Raw genomic sequence first — 22,535 nt, 5'->3', positions numbered from 1 at the left:
AACTCATCACACTTTACAATTTTACCGGTTTAACATAGTATACCGATTACCGGTTAACAAACAAAGATTGGTAAACTGGAACATAGTGTTTTGATAAAAAAGATTAACTACCGCTATGGGTCCTCATTTTGCTTGAGGTCTTCATACCGCTTGAGGTCTTCGGTCATGCTTTGACCAATAAGCCTCTTTTGTAAAACAACGATAGTCTTCTACAAACAAAGACTATACATACAATGACATATAATACCGGTGTGAACAATACAACACATATTACCGGTGGAGAATAACTCATACATAAAATAAGTGTGTGTCCATCAATGACAATGACAACTAAACATGCCAACAACCACCTCAACTAAGTACAAACATTATCAAAATGCCAACAATCTCCCCCTTTGACATTGATGGCAACACTTAGGAGAATTTTGACATCTAAGTGCTTCCAAAAAAAAATAAAAAATGTCATAATCAAAATTACTCCCCCTAAGCATATACACTACTCCCTTTGCCAATTCAATGCTACTCCCCATAAAATTTTCATGATAGATTATTGCTCCCCCTTTGCCAACAATGACAAAGTAAAATATGCCTCAGAAATTGACCAAAAAATATTACATAATCATGAAAATAGAGTATATGTTTATGACAATAAGGAATAAAACTTCTCAAAAATAATTTTTTAGTCTTTCAGGAATGCCTTCATGTCTATGGACCAGGTGTCTAGCAGTGAGGCCACAATTTCACTCCGAGTCTTCATCTAAAAGGCTAGCTCCTCCATGGCATCCATAGTAATCATCTCCTGAGTAACAATGATAGCTTCCATGTTCAGAAAGCACTTCTGAAGAATCTGCAACTTCGGTAGCAATAACATTTGTAACTCCTATAGATCATGATTCCGCTTGTAGATCTCGGAGTCAATCCTGGCTATCTATTGACTAAAAGTCTTTATTGTTTGCCCATACATAGTGAAGGAACCATAAGGAACTTTGAAAGTCTCCACATACTTCTTTAGTTCCAATTGGAGTTGATCTTTCTTTTTCAGAGCATCCTTGCAAAATAGGTGAGGTTGGCAGATTTTGCTTAGAAGTTTATTACCTTTAGCCATGGCCAGACTGATATCATCTCTCTAATGTATTAGCTTTTCTCTATCTTCATTCATGTGATTTACTAATGCAACTTTCAGAGCTTTTTCATGCTTCTTCTCTGCAGAAACCTGGGAAACATCTTCTAAAGATTGCACTTGATCACCTACTATAGTGCAGAGGAATTTTAGCCAGGCCATTGAAGGATTGGTACTGGGAAGAGTGGAATCGGGGACTAAGCTTGAGAGAGTATCAACAAAAAATTGGATAACATCCTTTTCTTTCTTCTTCCTTAGTTCCTCCAATCATTCTTGAGCCAGTTGAATGCTTCAGAGTAGCTCATTTTCATCTTTTGACTCGGTGAAACAGGCAAGAGTTAGGTCACTGCGACCGGTGGGATCAATCTATTTAGTCTGATATTGCTCTCCGATTGCCTTGGGATTCTATCCTCCTTCTTTTTTCTTGAGCTCCTCTTGTCTCCTCTTCTCCTACTCTTCTTTCTCCTTAGCCTCCTTGTTGGTCTTCTCTTTTTCTTCTTTCTCCTTCTCCAATTTTTCTTTCTCTACCTTCTCCTTCTCTTGTTTCTCTTCCTCTGCCTTTGCCTTCTCTGCTTTCTCTTTTTCTTGTTTCTCCTTCTCTTCCTTCTCCTTCTCCACTTTCTCTTTGTCCTATTTCTCCTTCTCTTCCTTTTCCTTCTCCTCTTTCTCTTTTTCCCATTTCTCCTTCTCTTCCTTTTCCTTCTCTACTTTCTCTTTGTCCTGTTTCTCCTTCTCTTTCTCCGCTTTCTCTATTTTCTCCTTATCTGCTTCCTCTGGTTGAGTACCTTCAATATCTAGTGCATCCACATCAATGGGGTCATTTTGTTCTACTATTATTTCACCTCGATTATTGAAGGTTTCATCCAGTTTAGATGTAGATAGGTCAGGCTCTTGCTCATCCTGCCGATTTGCCTCAGATACCTTCTGCATCTTGACAATTGCTTTAGCCTGTAGATGGGTGTCTTTTTCCACTTTAGAGGTTTTGCCTCCAAGTAATTGAAGTCTTCTTCTTCTCATGAAAAAGATGCCTTTGTATCGATTAAGAATCTCAAATAATTTTGAATTAGAAGCATCTAGAAAATATTGGGCAAAAATTTCTTCCCTAATTTCTTTCTCCTTTTCAATGACAATGCGCCATTTATTATCCAAATAATTATACAAAGAATTAGGAACAACAGGTTTCATATCAATTAGAGATTAATCATTATCACACAAATATTTAATGACCTGTAGCTCTACCTCTTCCTTTTCAATATCGCTAAGATCATCAAAATAATCTTTTAGATCATCAAGAATTTTCCTTCTAATATTCTTCATAATCCTTTGAAAATGTGTCATAGGCTGGTAAGAAGCAACATGTATATTTACCTGTGCAGAGGTTGTAAGAACATTACCGGTTGTCTTCATCTTCTTACTTGGTTGCCTTGTCTTCTTCATTTCTACCTCCGATTCAGTGTCTTCTGAATCCAGTGTGTTATTCTTGGTTTTTCTCTTCCTTTCAAATACCTTTGGTGGAATAGCCTCTGGTTTCTTCTTGGCTGGTGACCTCTTGGTCACTTTAGGAATGGCAACAGATGTAACCGGTGCCGATGTCAATGGAACAACTTTCCTCTTCTTCTGCTTCAGTAGTTCAGTAGGTTTGATAATCTCTAAGAAAGTACTGGTCCTCTTCTTCTTTGGATCCAACGGTGAAGCAAGTAGGGTAGAGGCATACCCAGTAAGTATATCATTCACCACTTCATAGCCCGTAGGCTCAACTTCATCTTGTGTAGGCTCAACCGCTTCCATTATGCAATGATCCAATTTGATTGTGAAACATATATCATCTTCATACTTTTTAACCAAATCACCTGATATTCTTGTTCTCTGGTTCATCTTCAATTTGAACTCATCAAAATACCTATTCAGAGTCTCTAGATAAGTAGATGAAACTGCTTGCAGACTCTCCTTGATTTGTCTTGTGACCGATAGGTCACTTGAACATTGAACATCACCGACTCCTGGAAAATACCCTTGAAAATAGAAAAACAAACTGACAAGTAGTTGACCAAATTTGAACCTCAGAGACTTGTCCTCTTTGATGGACTTCAGATTCTCCATGAGTTGTTTTAGCATATAGGTACACAAGTCATACTTTGCATTCTCCTTGATCATTTGATAATCGACATGCATCAGAGCTGTAGGAACAAAGTTCATTATGTTAGCATAGAATACTCTATACTTGATTACTGTGCATGCATACTTCACCAAATAATCTCTAATGGTATTAATAGTCATTTCCCTCTTGTCACTCACAGAACCAGTGAGCTCTATCAATTTGGTTTTTGTGATCTTGCAAAGAACAGGGATTTCTCCAACATTGTAGAAACTAGTCATGACATAGATTGCCTCAGCTGTGATATAATGAGTTCGTTCAAGATACATTTTGTCACCATGAACCTTGCTGAGAATGATTCTTATGTGATCATCTATGAATTCTTTGAGAAAATACACTGCATTGTGAAATTTCTTCTTCTCGATCACACTATAATCTAGTTTAATCATCTTGTCTTTCCCACAGAACAAAATTAACTGGGAGTGAATCACTAGAGACCCTAGGTCTTCTAGTCTACAATCAATATAACCAAAAATATCCCCTTCGACAATGACTCTAGTGGGAATTTGAGATAGGGCATTATATTTCACCTTCTTCCTAAGGGATTCATATGACTCCTTAGGTGCGGAAGAACTAGAAGAGGCTTTGGATGTAGAAGCCATGTCTATAAAATTTCAAATGATGAGAGTGATTCGATGAAAAATACCTTTTCACTCTGAAATAGGGTTCGTCGATGTCAAGCACAACACACTTCTCCAAGAGCTTACTTTACCGATTTGACTTCCACACTGATAGCTTGAAATAACTGCAAAATCTTGTGCATGATTTCTTTCTGGATTCTTTCGAATGCAAGATGAATCGCTCTTGTTGCGTTGCTCAAGAAAAAATTATTCTTCGGAAAATAGGTAAGTAAAAATAACGACAAGAGTCACTTTTAAACATGCTCTTACCTACCATAATAAATGCATCACTGATAGGGTACAAACCCTAACTTTACAACTTCATTTCTTCTATCGGTTGATAGGTAACCGATACCGATAAAAACACTTTATCGATATACATTGGGGGTCCGAAACATTGTTACTGGTATGTTCCCCCTTAAGCTTTTCAAAGCTTAATTTTCCAGTTCAGAGGTCTCCACACTAAGTGCAGAAATGGGTACATCTTGTGGAATCTCTACAGACTTCTTCTTCCAAGTTTTGTTCATATCAGCCCGTGTGGTTTCAACATTGACCTTCCTTTTACTTCAAGGTCAATCGATCTGTCTTCTGGTGGATTATTTTTCAATCTGCATGTCTTGGCAATATGTCCGGGTTGGTGACAATGATATCATACCATACCAGGTGCTCTCCATGGTCCGATATTCACATTTACATTATTCCTCTTGCATGTTGTAGCAGTGTGACCACTACCACGACAGATCAAACAGGTTTCTCTCCAATTGTTTGCCGCTCCATAACCATTGTACCGGTTTGGGTTCTGGTTCATAGGAGGTTTCAAAACAACTCCTTTAGATCTTGGTGCATAACTTCCAGGGCTATTCATAACTAATCTTCACTCAAAAGATCTATAACAAACTTGTTGCATGCATAACAATGACCATTAAATCTACCGGTTCTAGCATTGTGGTTGTACACATTGTTTTGCATGTAAGGAAAATTATTGTAAGTCTTATTCCTACACAAATTGGCAGTATGTCCTTCCTTATGGCTGTTAAAGCATACAGGTTTTAACTTTGGCTTACCTTTGCTTTGGTTGATCTTAGGTGCCGATTGATCCTTTGGTGCATCAGTCTTGGTTCCAGAGGTTTCACCTTCCTCATATGCAAAGAAACCAAGTCCAGAGGTATCCTTTGATGGCTTCATTGTTTCTAGCTTTTGGTCCAACTTCACAGCACTCCGGTTGAACTTTGCAAGTATCTCCTTTGTCTCAGCAAGTTCCTTGGAAAGAGCTTCATTGGTCTTCATTAAGGTTTCATTCTGAGAAATGGCCGCATTGAGTTCTGCTTGTATTTATTCTTTCTCTTCCTTACCCTCTTGCAGATAAGTGGCAATGGTACCAATTTCTTGGTTTAACTTAAAGATCTCATGCTCCTTGTCCTTCACTAGATCTTCAAGTTTTCTTTTGTTTTCTAGCTCCTGACTCATTCTGATAGTCAATCTTCCAACTCCCTCCTTAGGTTAGTTTTGGACTCATTCAGTTTCTCCACTTTTTGGACTAGGGCATCCATGTCTGCTTCATCAGAAGAGTTGTTCTCAGTAATTTCCATCATTTGCTCAACAAGCTGTCTTCTTTTGGCTAAAGAGGCTTTATACTTGATCTTAAGTTCATCATAAGCTCTCTTAGATTCAACCAAATGATGAGTGAGTTCCCTCATGTTGTATTCCCCCATATCTTCTTTCAAGTGGTTAGACTTAGAGAAACTTTGGCTCTGATACCAATTGATGAATACTAAGAGGGGGGTGAATTAGTATGCGCAAAAACTTAACCGAACTCTTAAGCAATTTTATTATAGACCGGTATAGTAGTTTAAACAACAAACTAGTTAAAACATAGATAAACCATATAGAAAATAAAACATTCACCCACAAAAGCACAATCACCATAACACAAGATATTTTGATGTGGAAACCCAAATGGGAAAAACCACGGTGAGTAAAACTCACAAGTATGTCTAAATGGAAATCAACAATGGTCCCAGTGCTAACTTCTGGATAGACTTATGGTGTGGCCATCCTCCTATTACTAAATTGGATAACATGGAAGACATTATGTATGCAACTATAGCCCATTGGGGTACAAAATTGAGTGACTATGTGTTTGCTGTAGAAATTTTTTCAGGGAAAATAATCTATAAAGACCCTACTCTTCTCCCAATATCCTTCCAGCAATCTTCCTTATTGGCCAACATTCTATTGAATAGATCAGTTATCATGGCTAACAAAGATGATGTGTTATTTTGGGCAGCTTCAAAATTAGGGCAATACTTAATCAAAGAAGGTTACAATGCCTTACAACAGGGTTGCAACAGTAAGGTAAGTAGTCAGGCATATTATTTCTGTTGGAATGACATTGTTTTACCAAAAGCAGGTTGTTTTGTGTGGCTAACATTGAATAAAATAATCTTAACAACATAGAGATTAGTAAAACTAGGCATTGCACAAGCTTTTAACTATTTATTTTGTGACTTAGAGGAAGAAACAATTGATCATTTATTTCTATATTGTTCTTTCGCCTCCCAATGTTGGTTCTTCATCATGAATAAACTCCAAGTCATGTTGCCTTTTTCAAAATCATTGTGGGATATGTTTAACTCTTGGCCCCTTTTATTTTCTACATCAACCTTCTTAGGTATTTGGAAAGGTGCTCCTACTCACATCATTTGTGCAATTTGGTGGGAGAGGAACAAAAGGATCTTTTGGGAAAAACATCCTCCCATCTGGATCAAGTTTTGATCAAATTGGAAAATTCAATTGCAGAAATCATAAACTCTTTGCTTACTAATTCCAAGGACATCCAGTCATTTACTCGGTGGGATAAGGCAATTGCAAAATCTTGGCACGGTATTATTTTACCAATAGGGATTCCCCCGAACTGGTCTTTAGTCCATGTGAAAGACCGGTCGTCCATCAAATGGACACCCTCAGCTCCAAATTTTTTTAAGATCAACTTTGACAGTTCTTCTTGTGGAAATCCAGGGAAATTAGGAATTGGAGTTTGCATTCAAGACCAATTTGGCAAAATGTGTGCTTTCCAAGCTTCACTAATCCCTCCGAGCATGAATAACTTGGCGAAAGCAAATGCCTCACTAGCGGGTCTAGTGTTAGCAAAGAAGTGTGGCCTCCCCAATATACACATTGAAGGGGATTCTTTAGTAATCATCAACTCAATTACTTTGAAAAGATCTAAGACATGACAACTATCTTATGTTCTGAAGCACACCTTGGATCTTCTCGACACTTTCTCAGACTACTCTATCAGTCACACACTAAGAGAGGGCAAATCCATTGCTAACATGTTAGCAAATATGGGCTGTGATGGCATCTTCGTGGAGTCGGTCACAATTCCTACTAAATTGTCTTCTTTTCCCAAATTGCTTGAATTAGTATAAAAGGAAAGTACAACACTCTTATCACAAGCTTCCTATTAAATACTTGCATATAAGCACATAACCGGTGCCATTGTTCAAGAAGGCTGACCGGACACTCGCATTTATGCTCTTAACACATTTTGCAAATGGTATGTATGGAACTTTAGTGCGAAGTACTCGAGGATTCTAAATATGTCACTTCACAATTTTGCCTCTCACACATCCCCTCGACTATAATACGGGTATAAAATCAATGCAAGAATCGCAAACATGATCCTAAATCTGATCATTTATTGCACTTTGAGATGGTAATTTTTGTTTATAAATGGAACTAGCTTGCTCTTACACACACAGTTCTCAGCCAAATTTTTTGAAAATTTAAATTTTTAAAGTATTATAGTGCTCTGCAATATGGAAAACAGTTCTTGCGGAGGATGCAGGCAAATTCATTGGGAGTATATGCCATGGAACGACCAAGTCTCAGTACAAATTCCAGAATCCTTAGTGGCTTTTCACATACACATCACTGACAAGAACCTCGACCATCTTTTTCTATTACATAATCCACAATTGAGAAGGGCTATCAAAAACTTTATCGGTGAGGAGATGCTATCCCCGCAAGTTAAAAGGATTCTGTATCCCCATCAACTTCTCAATTCCTTTCTATCAAATGCTCTGGATCTCCTGCAATCTATTCCTCTGCTAGAATTAGTATTCTTCAAGATGGTAAGACAAGATGTGCTCCCCTCGACCTCATTCCATGAAGCTCTGGCAAAATATAATCTATGACAGGGGTTGGCTCTCCTTGGGGGCCTCTTTCTACGTCACTTCATTCAATCTAGCCATGCTTACATGGTACTCTATGACCGAATTAAGCATGGCCTTGAACGACATATTTTTCGCCATGTGAAGAACGACCTGCATCAATTTGGCAGACAATTGGATGACCATATTGTACATAGGGTCAAAATTAAAGTTGGGGCTCTAATAGAAATCCTGGAAATAGAAAATGTTGACCCCTGTTTGCAAATATTGCAACATGTGGAAAGGGGTCGGACCACAGATAGGGTTCCTAACCTCAATGTACTGGTGTGGGATTAAGCCACGGGATGGACTTCCTCCTTTATGCCCATCATCGATGCCCCCACAAATCAGACCTAGGAAGATGCCACCATGGAAGAGTAAAGTCATTCTGGCTTTGGATTTGTTTTTGCTATCTAGAAATTGCTTCTTTTTGATGGATGTAAAATCTAATGATAACCGATATGACACTATGTTCTATCTGCCCCTAGCCTTCTGGTGATTAGCTCTTGCTTTTATTCCCACTAGTATTTTAGAACCGATAGAGGAACCATTTTTTCTTGATGACTAACACCGGTATTGGAGGCATTTCTTTTTATGAACCGGTCATCAGGACTTCATACCGGTATCAAAGCACTGGTACAACAAAATCGACAACCGATTGTCGCAACTCTTCAGTGCTCCAACATTCAGAGCCACGCTTCCTAGTTGCCATGGTAACCAGTTAAGGGGGTCAGTTATTTATGATTTCCTCCAATCTCGCCCCGATTGTTTATTCTAATTTTGGCCCCTAAATGACTCACTCTATGAGTAGTCCCTATCTATCTCTCCGGATTGGGTGGCTTCTTCTCTTTGCCTCCTTTCCTCTTTTTCATTATATCTGAGCAAGGATATAGTGTTTTCTTTCTGGTTCTTTCCCTATTGAGCTCTTGAATCAGTTTTCTTTTTATTAACTTATATATTAGTGGCTTGCCACTTTTGCCAAAAAAAAACAAAAAAAACTCACAAGTCAACTATCTTCACTATTGACAAGAATGGGTGTGGAGCGAAAAGGAGTGGGAATCCCAAATTTTAAAACTGGGAATGGCGGACTTCCTGGGGAAGGCGGATTTCTTGAGGAAGGCATTTTTTTTGGGGTCAGATCTGGCAATTAGGAAAGAGGACAGGCATCTCAAGGGTCAGAAGAGGACAAGGAAATAGTAAAACTAGGGGAGGACAAAGATTCTACAACTTGGGACCCACATGACAGAGGTAAAGGTAAAAAATAGTCTTCGCTCTTTGGAGTGAAGCTGCTGGCTAAATCAGGGCTCCAGGAAGTTACAAATATCTCAGATCTAATTTCAGGGCTGGTTGCTATTTCTGTTCCGGATAAACTGGTAAATCTGACCGTTGCAAGTTTAACCATGACCTTAGTGGGACAATTTTCTGGCTTTAGGCCTAACATTGATGTTGTTAGGAATTTCATAAGGAGGAAATGGATTTTAAAAGGTCAAGTGGATGTGGCAGGGCTTCCTAGGGTTTTTTTTTCCTTTGCTTTTAACTCTGAAGAAGATATGAATAAGGCTCTATGTGAAGGCCCATGGATGTTCGGAAAGTCAACTTTGGCTCTTCAAAAATGGGTCTCGAACCTTGCCCTGTTGGTATTTTGATATGGTTTTGTCATTGATGTCAACACCTACTAAAGCACTAGCACTTTGGAGATCCAACAACATTCACCGGCAAACAAGTAACTATTGCACAGTTACTGGTATATGGTTCACTGGTAGGATATAATGATCACTGACACTTGGAATGATATGGAAGACACTTGGTAATGTCGAAGACATCATGTGGACACTTTGTTTTGAAGAAATAATCATTGGTATAATCATATTTTCATATTTTCTTTTACTAGCAAATAGGTCCAGGGTTACACCAGCAGGTTTATCTTTTCTAGATCAGCATGGCATGCTATGGAGATGATTTATTATTGTTGCAAATGCTTTAAGCTGACATGTTTAATCGGTTACTGCATCGGATATTATATTGTTTGTAAAATATTTTTATTGTAATATCTTGTAAAGCCGACCTACTAAAATTGGTCTTAGGTTATGGTATAAATGTAAGATCTTATTTGTAAGATCGAATGTTGAATGCAAAAAAGAATTAAGTGAAGGTATATGCGAGATTAAGCAGAGCTATACACAAAGACATCATTTGAAGGTGAAGCTAGGTTTTTTGTGGAAGCATATCAGCATTACACCAGTACTAAATCTAGCATATGAAGATGCTATTTTGTGCAGTACATTCTTATTGGATTTAACCATCCAACTGTAGTCAGTGTGACTCCCATTTTGTGATTGAGCAGTGAGCTCTAGGCTGTTGGCCTTTCTGCATGTCCAGACCCCATTTATGTACACTTACTATATGCAGTAGTATCATCTGATTGTGGGTAAGGTTTCCCACCGTGGTTTTTCCCCTTACAGGGTTTCCACGTACAAATATTGGTGTTGTGTTGTGGATGACTTTGTGTTTATGTTTCATGAATTAATATTTACCGATATAGCAATTAACTGTTAACACTATCTACCGACATACTTAAATGGTTTACTGGTATTAAGCATTGAGTTGGTTAAGTTGTTTTTGGTTTGAATTTATTAGACAACTGATTCACCCCCCCTTCTCAGTTGTCTCTGAGACCTAACATGCCCTTGATGATTCCTTCTTTGTTTCTGCGCCAGTCTGGACACGCCTCGTAGGTCTCCCACTGGAATTCTAGAATGAGGAAGTATTTAAGGGTATTGCAAACTCTTTTGGAGAACTTCTTTCGATTGATCTGATGACGGTGGCTAAATCAAGGTTGGTCTTTGCTCACATTTGTATAAATGTTAATCAAATGACTGATATGCCCCAATCTATAGATATCATTTCTAAACTAGGAAAATGGACCCAAGCTATTGAATATGAATCACTTCCATTTGCCTGTTTCCATTGCAAGAAATCGAGGCATTGGGCAAAATCATGTTCGCTTAAGAAGAGTAAAGAAAGCAAGATTGACAACAATGTCAAGTATAAAAAGATCTGGCAAATGATTGATTAAAAAAGAGACTCATCAACTGAGTGTGATCAAAATAAGGATTTAACGGAACTAGTAAATGAAGTCAAGAAGGCTGAGAACAATAATAATGAAAAACAAGATTGTGTCTGCTCTAATAAACAAATAGAGAGTTATAAAGAAGGGGAGAAAGGTACATAGTTGAATAACAAAAATAGCCCAGAGGACCAAGAGGTTGGATCTGTCAGTCAGGAGAAGGAAAAGGCAAGTCCCAATGAAGTTGTACCTATTTCTTCTTTCTCAAAATTAGTCAAGGAAAACTTTAATGAAGCTCAAGAGTTTAACCCTTCTGATATTGAGCCCTTATTGCTTTTAACTAATGGAAGCCCAAAGCCTCCTCTATGTAAAACCCCATCACATAGTATGGCTATGGATATCCTGGAAGGGAATCTCTAAATTCTCAGTTCGAAAGAAGGAAAAATGAATAAGGAGGAACTCAATGGAGGGATCTCAACTAGAAGGAGGAATAAGAAAAAGGCAGATGTTGGAAGCCAGAACAAAAAGTAGGGAAGGCCATCTCTAAAACATCAAAGGGAATATGAAAGCTAGAAGAATTATGTTGATGGAACACAATGTTCCATCGAGTCAGCCCTATCTCCGGTTAAAGTATGAAGATAATATCCTAGAATATCAGAGGGCTGAATGCCCCTCATAAGCAGGATGTGTTACAAAACATCATAAGAGATCATAAACCGGATGTGGTCCTCATTCAGGAAACCAAGATGTCTAAGGAAAAAGTGGGAAAGATTAGAATTTTTAAGAATAATGGTATCATAGGATCTAGCTTGGAGGGAGCTTCTGGAGGAACTGCGATTTTTTGGAACCAAAAAACCATCAAAGGTAAGGAAATTATCTCTTCTTTTAATAGGAACTCAGTGCAGCTTGAGCATATTAAGGATAACTTTGTTTGGGTGTTAACTAATGTCTATGTGCCTAACATCAAAACTGAGAGAGTTAAATATTGGAGAAGCCTTGCCGATGACACACTTAAGTTTGCTGATCAAAGCTGGATTATAATGGGAGATTTCAATACTCTGCTAAAAGAGGAAGAGAAGATGGGAGGTCTCCCCTTGCAACTTGATGGGAAACAAGACCTTATGGAGTTCATCAGTGATCAAGCTCTTATGGATGTGGATCTTCAAGGCATTAACTATACCTGTACTAATAGAAGAACCGGAGCTGACTTGATCCAAGTAAAGTTAGATAGAACTTTAATTTCTCTTGAGTGGTTAACCAAGTATAGCTGCTCCCTTGCTTCTGTTATCAAAATTGGGACAGACCATTATCCTATCTCTTTTATTGCTAACTCTTTTTTGGCTAAGAGAAACTTCCCTTTCAGATTTGAAAAAGTGTGGTTATCCCACCCCTCCTTGGAAGCTTGTGTCACTGATTGGTGGAATTCTGAGGTTGAGGGTACGACTCTCTTTAGAATAGCTAAAAAGCTCAATATTTTAAAGACTAAAATCAAAATCTAGAACAAAGAGATTTTTGAGGACATTTTCAAGAGTAAAATTCAAATTAAAACTGAAATTAAAGATGTTCAGGATAGAATCCAAGAGTTTGGGTTGTCTGAAGAACTTAGGGTGGCAGAAAATGTTCTTTTGTCTAAATAACACACCATTATTTCTAATGAAGAGACATTTTGGAGACAAAGATCAAGAGACTTGTTCTTTAAGGAAGGTGATAAAAATACCTGGTTTTTTCACTTAACTGCTCTTAAGAATACGACAACTAACATGATATCCAGATTATCCTATAATAAAGGGATCTTAACGGAGGATAATGATATTAGAAAGGAACCTATGGAGTATTTTGGCACCCTGTTGGGAGAAGTGGATAACCTGGATATCAATAATCAAAACATCCTCTTGCAAGTTATTCCTTCTACCCTGACTATTGATGATAATAACTTTTTATCCCATATTCCCTCTAATCAGGAAATCAAAAAGGTGGTGTTTTCTTTTCAGGGAGATAAATCCCCTGGACTGGACGGTTTTCCAATGTTTTTCTTCCAAAATTTTTGGCACATCATGGAGGCTGACATCTGCAATGGTGTTAAAGAATTCTTTGACTCTAGAAGGCTCCTAAAGGAACTGAATGCTACCTTCATTGTCCTTATTCTGAAGATCCCAGGTGCAAACTCTCTCAATAAGTTTAGACCCATTAGTCTGTGCAGCTCTGTGTACAAGATTTTATCCAAGGTTCTGACTTTCAGGTTGCTGGAAATTCTTCCAAGAATTATCTCCATCCAGCAGAATGGCTTTGTCCCCGGTAGACAGATTCTGGATTCCATCATATCTGTTCATGAAAATATCCACTCCCTGAAAGTGGAAAATAATCAAAGTTTCTTCCTGAAGTTAGACATGGCTAAAGCTTTTGATAGAGTGAACTGGCAGTTTCTCCTAAGGATCATGAAAGTGTTTAGTTCTGGTGAAAAAGTAATTCAGCTTTGCTCTCAACTTATGGAAACTTCCTCTTCTGCTATTATTGTAAATGGTTCCCCATGTAGTTTCTTCAAAAGCTCTAGAGGCCTTAGACAGGGGGACCCCATATCCCCTATCTTGTTTACTATTTTAGCTGAATGCCTGCGTAGATTTATTCTTAAAAATGTGGAAGATGGCAATCTTAAGGGTCTGAAACCATCTTCATCCAATGTCACTTGTTCTCATGAACAATTTGTTGATGATTCTATTACTATGGGGGAAGGTTCCATCTTGGAAGCTAAAAACATGAAGAAGGTGTTGAATACTTATGAATCTGCCTCTGGTCAAAAAATTAATTGGGATAAAAGTTCTTTGTTCTTCATCAACACCCTTGTTCAAAGGCAACTAAATATTGAAAGAATTCTTGGTTGCAAAATGTCTGAGCTTCCATCTTCTTATTTGGGGATTCCTCTATGTATTAAGCCCGAGGATTCTTTCTGGAATAAGCTGGTGGATAGATTTAACTCAAAACTTGCTGGTTGGAAAGGGGTTGTCCTTAGTCAAGTGGGCAAAGTTACTCTACTTAAAGCCACTCTCCAAAACCTACCTGTTTATGCTCTCAGTTTGTTCAAAATCCCCAGAAAATTTGTGGAAGCTATTGAAAGAATCCAAAAAAAGTTTCTTTGGTTGGGGGTGGAAGTCAAAAACATAATTCCCCTTATTGCCTAGAATAAAATATGTTCTCCTAAGGCCTCAGGTGGGTTGGGTTTAAGGAATATTAGTTCCATGAATAAGGCTTTATTAGCCAAACAAATTTGGAGAATGAAAGGGGAGGAAGAGAATGGAACTTTATCTAGAAAAAAATAAATCTTTATATGCAATCTTCAGAGGAAGAATTCTTAGATGATTCTTTTATTGTTGAAGGTTCAGCTATATGGAATGCTGTTCAATCTGCTAAAAGCTAGGCTGCTGCTGGACGAATTTGGAACCTTGGGGATGGTAGGAGAATAAGATTTTGGGAAGATAGGTGGATATTAGACAAACCTCTGGAGGAAGTTCCAATCCTTAATGAATGGAAAGACTGGTTCAATAGTAGGTTTGGGGAGCTGGTTAGAGACTACTGGAGAAATGGGAATTGGATTGATTTTAGCCAACATTGTTCGGGGCTTAAGTTCCTTCAGATTGCTCTCTCTGCTAAAGTTCCTAGAGACAACAAAGATGACAGATTGATATGGAGGGAAACCCCAGATGGGAAATACTCTATTTCCTTAGCTGTGGCTATCCATAATGAGTCTATGGAAGAAATTCCTATTTGGGCTAAAGTCTGGAACAAAAAGTTAGTTCCTAAGGTTAATATCTTTTTTTGGATTTTCATCCAAAACAAGGTTTTAACCCTGGACAACCTTCAAAAGAGAGGTTTTGTTTTTCCTAATAGGTGTTCTCTTTGTTGCAGGGAAGAAGAGACTGCCTGCCATATTCTTAATCAGTGTACTTTTAGTCAGGAAATCTAGAAAATCATCTTAAGCAGGTGGAACTTGAGCTGGGTTTTTCCAAACTCCCTAGGGGAATCCTGGCAGCAATGACATTGCCCCAATTCTAATCCTAAGATTGTGGAGACTTGGAGACTTACTCTTCTAAATGTTATCTAGAATATTTGGAAAGAGCGCAACAATAGGATTTTTAGGGATAAAAGTGCTACTCCTGAAGTGGTGGCGGATAAAATTTATAGGAGTATATTTGAATGTATCTATGGTACTGATTATGGACCAGCTACTAAAGAAGACTTCAAAGACAGGTGGAACTTCTCTACTACTACTAGTAGTAAGGAGAAGGAAAGAGAAGGTCTCGTTTGGTGTTTTCCTCCTCAGGGGCGGATTAAGGCTAACTTTGATGGGGCCTCTAAGGGGAATCTAGGTAAAGTTGGATATGGGGGCATTGTCAGGAATTTTGCTGGAAGTTGCTTAGTGGCGGTGGCTGGTCCTTTGGGGAGTCAAAAAAGTCATTTTGTCGAAGCCTTAGCTGTCTTGAATACCTTAATTATAGCCAAGAATCTTAATCATGATAAATTATGGCTCGAGGGAGACTCACTTAATATTATTAAGTGTTTGAAGGGGGAGTCAGCGCCATCATGGTCAATTGAAAATATTATCATGAAAGCTAGGGAAATTATTGCTAGTTTTAAAGATATTATAATTAAACATGGCTTTAGAGAAAAAATATGGTGGCGGACTGTCTGGCAAACCTAGGTGTTAATTCTAATTCCCAAATGATTTGGCATGGGGAAGATGTCAACATAAACATTAAAGAGCTCCTTCGAAAGGACAGATATATGGGTAGGGGAGGACCACATAATCATGACAAAGAATATGAATAATTTATGCCTTTATGGAAAGGTAATTATTACTTGGCAAAGCGGCAGATCCCCAACCATTTCTTATAATACGTCGCATGCTTTGTGGGTCACCCAGTTCAAAATCTCGAGTAACTACAGGAAATAAGTGTTGAGTTTGCAGAGGAACAAAGCTGATAATCCGAATTCGAAGATGAGAGGAGATTTAAGGAGGGAGGAACTAGATAATATGTCAATATTGAAAGTGATGCTGAAAGTGTGGGCGAAGCTGGAAAAAGGGTCCCTCACAAGCTTTATGGAGAAGCTAGTGGATTATGACAAAGGTAGGGTAAATCTCGCCATTTCCAAAATTTCTAAAAATTGGTGTAATGGATCCTTTAAAATCTATGGGGTTAAGTTCAAGATAGATGTGGGCCTAATAGCTACTATGAATGGCATGCCCCAGGCTTAAATTTTTTAGAGACCTTAAAGTCTCTAACAATACGGTTAATTTGTTCCCGCAGAAGGAAAAAGAGAGGGATAGAATTGGCAAAGCCATAGGGGGTTAGTATGAAGCTGCTAATATCAAGAAAATCTGGGGTTGGGTTTTGAATGCTATAATGGAATATATCATAGTTGAGGGATGATTCTTTAGGGCCCACACCTACCACTTTGTTCTTTTAAACCATTTCAGACACGACGAAAAGGTATCCCTACCCTACTACCTTTTCAGGTCCCTCTCTAGGTCCCTTAATAAACATAGAAAGAATCCCTCAAGTCCGGTTCTCCATTGTGAGCTTTTGCTACTCATTTATGAGCACTGTAAAAACCTCGCCCTGCTAGAAAACAAGAGGTTATCCACCTCTCCGTGGAAGTGAAAGATGGAGGGAGGCAATTTCGGCAAGGAGAAGGTGTCTTCTAGCAAAAAAAGAAAGAGTGCCCCTGGGATGGAAATAGAGGAAACTGAAAAAGAAGGTAGTGAAATGGAGATGGATGATTCCGATGGTGAAGACAACTGGAAAGATGAGGAGGTGGGTATTGAGGAAGAAAGTGGTGATAATGAGTCTGACAATGAAAGCCCTATCCACAGTGACTGCCCTAGCAAGGACAATAGCCATCCTATAGAGGATGTGGATTACAAGGATAATGAGGAAATAGATGCGAATTATGAGAGGGAAAGGAACAAGGAACCTAAGAAGGATATGACTAAGGACAGCTTAAGTGAGGACAAGGAAAGTGCAGATAAAGGGTTATTCCTAGATAACCTTAAAAAACTCATTGAGGTGAGACTGGATTATGACAGATGGACCTATGAACTCTTGAAGAACCTAGAAAAAAGGGGAAAAACATAGATGAGAAGAGGGAGTATGATGACAGGGAGCAGATAAAATGGAAGCAGGATATGGAGGAGAAGATTAAATCGCTAGAAGAAGGGAGAGAGGCCATGAAAAATTTGCTGGGCATTATCCTGAATATCCTGACAGCTGTCACTAAAAAATTGGAGGATGTTGATAAGGTCTTTGATCATAGTAGCTCTCCTAAACCAGTGGTGGAACTTGACATGGATGATGAGACTATCCAGATTGGTAGTAGTGAAGCTACTCCAGTTGGTGGTGCTGCTAAGAGGACCAGGGTGAGTGTCAAGAAAGCTGTGGCTGCTTCTACTAAGGATCTCCCAAATCTTAGGGATAATATAAAATATCTACATGGGATTAGAAACACCCTGGCTAATGCCCTGAAAAAAATCAATTAGTTTCTCTTCTTGGGTCTGGCTGGTTTTGCTGGCTTTGTGGGGCTTTAGTCGGTTTTCTATGGTTTTTTGTTGGCTTTTCATTGTCCTGTTCCTTTTTGTCTCTTGTTGCTTTTTCTGTTAAGCTATGTCTATAAAGGGTTTCGGGGCCCCTTCAGAACCTACTTTTATCTTAATCAAAAATTATCTATGCAATAGTAACCAGACCGGTTAAGGTCAAATCGGTTAAGGCCTTACAATGTTTTTTACTAGAACAGATCTTGTTAGGAATCTAGATCTCTGTTAGGAGATAAGTCCTATTAAAGACTGCCCTGTTAAAGGATTTCATATTCATAACTATGAACCACCATGTTAGAGGATTTACAATAGGCTTGACTGGGCCTACTTGGTTAAGGGTTTCAGACTTGTCGAAGAGATTAGTAATCAACAAGTGAATGATCTAGAAAGTAGCACAAAATGCTTGATTAGATCCTTGACTGCTCTTTGTTAATGCATTGGAGCATTACATCAATCTTCTATCATTTACATATTCAATCTCTATCACACGATGCTTCTATAACAACTTCACTCTTCAACACACATACACACTTGTTAAAACCCTAGACATGATGTCCTTTAGTTTATTTCATGTCTGTCCAAAGAGATTGGATTACAATTTCCTAGGTTCAAAGTATCTAGACACATTTGGTAACATGACACAAAAACACCGTCAAAGTGTCGATGGATGATAACTCATCACACTTTACAAGTTTATGGGTTGAATCACCGCATCGGTGTCGGTGGATGATAACTCCTCACACTTTATAATTTTACCGGTTTAACATAGTATACCGATTATCAATTAACAAACAAAGACTGGTAAACTAGAACATAGTGTTCTGATAAAAAAGATTAACTGCTGCTAGGGGTCCTTGTTCCACTTGAGGTCTTCATACCGCTTGAGGTCTTGGGTCACGCTTTGACCGGTAAGCTTCTTTTGCAAAACACCGATAGTCTTCTACAAATAAAGACTATATATACAATGGCATATAATACCAGTGTGAACAATACAACACATATTACCAGTGGAGAATAACTCATACATAAAATAAGTGTGTGTCCATCAATGACAATCACAACTCAACATGCCAACAACCACCTCAACTAAGTACAAACATTATCAAAATGCCAACACAATGATCACACAATTTTGAGAACCCTGACAACAATCCCAAATCTAGCAAAGGCCAATAGCCTTATAAGTGAGTAGTCCTCACTAATGAGCAAGGATAGTAATGTATGATGAACTCTACAAAAGGGAATACACCCAAACAACTCATCAAAGGTTCATGAAGACCAAAACATAGTCCATTAGATATTTGAGCAGTCATCAGAGGGATCATTAGCAGCTAAGAGGAGTATGGCAGTCTCAAAAGCCATTTTTATGAATTAGCAATCCTAATAGATCAAAGAAAGAGAAATTGTAGTAACAAAGAAGGAGCATATATCTAATCTCAAGAAGGGACAGCCATAAATCATTCAAAGCAATGCAAAAACAATTTGTGTAATTTTTTTTTTTCTAACTACCATAATTTGTTAAAACCTCTTTGTTTCATAACAAATATAAAACAAGAACACAAACCAAGGTAGTTAATCACATAAATGGTTGTGAAAACAATCTAAAACATTAAACAACTATACGCACCAGGTTCAATTTTAATCATTCATGTAAACCTCATAAACTTCAATGATTGTAGCTTCTCTATATTACACATTATTCGTTCTCTACTTTATATAATCTACTGGCCTGAAACCAAGAAAAATCGTATCCCTGCATCCCATTTCAAATAATAAACAAAATAAATAAATCCAACAAACTTACCAAAGATCCCTAAACAAGGAATTCAAAACAATATTGAAACCCTAAATGAAAATTATTAAATTATGAAACCAACAAAGCTCAGCTAGCTAATATAACTTTAGCTTACTATTATAGTCTATAGATGATTTGTAGGTTCTGTAACATATTTCAAAGCCAATAAACAATACAATGCTACACCAAAAAATTGTAGAGCAGGGCATGTACGGACATACTAGAAGCCCAATAGGGAGTTGTAGCTATATGTGTTATGAGGTCAGTGAGCCGCTGAACCACATGTGATGCAGATGTTCTTGCAAAGTACAAGTCCAACGATCCCGCAATAAAAACAATTCATAGTTGTTCATTAATAGAACTCCATGAGACAAACCTTCATTTCTTAAATCCATGTAAAAATAATTGGGGCCTTAATCTATAATTAAATTTAAGTCAACAATGTCAGTTGTATAAAGAATCTTAACCCCTTATAGTGAAGGGGATGCAAGAAGGTTGTTTAAGATCAAACATATGAGCTTCCCATCTCTTTTTCTCTGCATCAGTTCTATGAACTCCCATTGGAAATTGTGTCCCATGCCTGCATTGGACTCTCATTTCATTATATTTCAAAAGGGAAAAAATAACTAATGATATTAGGTGAAAATATATTAATTACATTAAAGTATTAAATTATTTCCAAGATCAAACATATGAACTTCTCATCTCTTCTTTGCATCGGTTATATGAACTATTGCCCGATACCTCACTTCATTATAGTCCAAAGGGGCAAAACTAACTAATGAATATTAGATGAAAATATATTATTTACATTAAAGAATCACAATATCTCCAAGAGCGAGAAACAACAAAAGCTTCAAGGACAATAATACAAAAAGGATAATCAAACTATTAGGTAGCATAACATACATATATATATATATATATATATATATATATATATATATATATATATATATATATATATATATATATATATATATATATATATATATATATATATATATATATCCATTCTCATATAGATATTGTAGAATATAACAACCAGATGGATTTATTTATGTATATATATAGGTGAGAATGGTATCCATAGTTCACACTGCTATTTTATAGTTCAAATATATACATGTATATAGGGCTTTGTTTAAATTTTTTCATTGAAAAAAGTGAATAAAATCGAGACTGCAATTCTGCATGCTATCATTATAATTTTCTTTTTGAAATTTTGTTGTTGTTAAAATGTAGTATTATATGAACACAAAGTTCATGAGCTTTATTCATGAAGGGTACTCTTAACTGAGACAAATAATATTGTAGCTTCTACACATTTAACATGCATATATATCTAAAATAGTAGGCTCATATATACTTTTATTAACTAATTAAAGTGAGAAAACTTATAAGCTCAAATGCTAATCTTAACTAGTTTGGTTATTAGAGTAAATATATATGCTCTACATGTAGCACTTTAAATAGATATCCTATTACAAATTAAAGAAACGTTAGAAGTCTATTTTAATAGAATGTTTAAAATAGAGAGTTCTGGTTGTAGATAACACACATATTGGCATTGGCTAGGTGTAATGAATTTATTAAAATGACTCTCATTATTCAAAGATTACAATTCCTTTCCAAAATCTGATTCTATCTTTTCATCTTAAAAAATAGCCAAATTTGAGCTCCTTTTTGGCCTAAAAAATTTACAAACTTTGAATTTAACAAGTACATTCTCTTGATGCTACGTGACTACTAGACAATATTCATGTCGGCTTCCTCTACTGTCATATTCAACGGTGTGAATTATCTTGCTTACAGAGACATGAAGTTGGTGTGAATCCTTCCATTTATAGAGATGCCAATTTGGTGTCCAATAGCCTTGTTGTTCAATCCCACAAAGGAAGGTGACTGATTGCCAATTTACCATATACATTGTTCAATAAGGCATATATTCTTCACAGCTCACACACCCTTAGATTTAACTATGTTTCTCTATGGAGCACACAACCTTCACCATTAGACCCACTCATGTTGTACTTTAGGTTGAATCATTGACTATTATAACCAAGTTATTCTTAAAAGTCACATAATGATTTAGGTTCAACATGTGAGATGGGAAAATTTAGAGATTTTCAATTATCGAGAATAATAATTTACAAATAGGGTTTCAAGATAGAAAGTGAGAATATAATAGAGTATTAGGAGGATGCGATAAAACATATGAGCGTGACTTCAACTCCATGGGAAGCGACACCACATGTGACAAGAAGATTCCATTGATACCAATATCATTTATTGAAAAAAAAATAGTCAACTCACTTTGGGAAGGTAGCAAATTTACTCTCATACATATAGGAATAATCAGTTAAAAATATATAGTTAATATCAATTGATATGTCCTATTTAACAATCAAAATTTACTTTATTATTTTAGCTTATGACCTCTTGTTGAATCATGGCCCCTTTGCCAAATTTTCAATGTTATTATAAGTAATGAGTATTTTGATTCTTTTCTATCTTCCAATCAAGATCCCTTTGGCAAAACACACAACATTGCATGATAACACAACTTTGTTATGATTCTACCCTACTTGTGAATCAAGTACCCCTTGGAAAAAATCTTTGATTATACTATAATATGCACCGCTGAGTATGATATAATGCAAATTTTAATTCTATTTTTCTTTTGAGGTCCTTTAGGCAAAACTTACAACTTTTGAGTATGGTACAATGTACCTATTGATACCACCCTTCTTTTGTATCAGTTGGCCATTAGCAAAGTTTACAATTTCGACTATGATATAATGAACATTTTGATTATATTTTGTTGTAGAATGAAAAATTTACAACTATATATATATATAATTGAGTTAGGCTTTGGCAAATTGAGCGATAATATTGCAAACCCAACAACAAGAACAATATTTTCAAAATTTACTTCTATAACCAATCACATAAAAAATTTCATATGACTTCTAGGTTTC

Source organism: Cryptomeria japonica, chromosome 10, assembly GCF_030272615.1.
Source record: "Cryptomeria japonica chromosome 10, Sugi_1.0, whole genome shotgun sequence".
Lineage (NCBI taxonomy): Eukaryota > Viridiplantae > Streptophyta > Pinopsida > Cupressales > Cupressaceae > Cryptomeria > Cryptomeria japonica.
The sequence above is the reverse complement of the archived record's forward strand: the minus strand, read 5'-3'. Positions refer to the sequence as shown.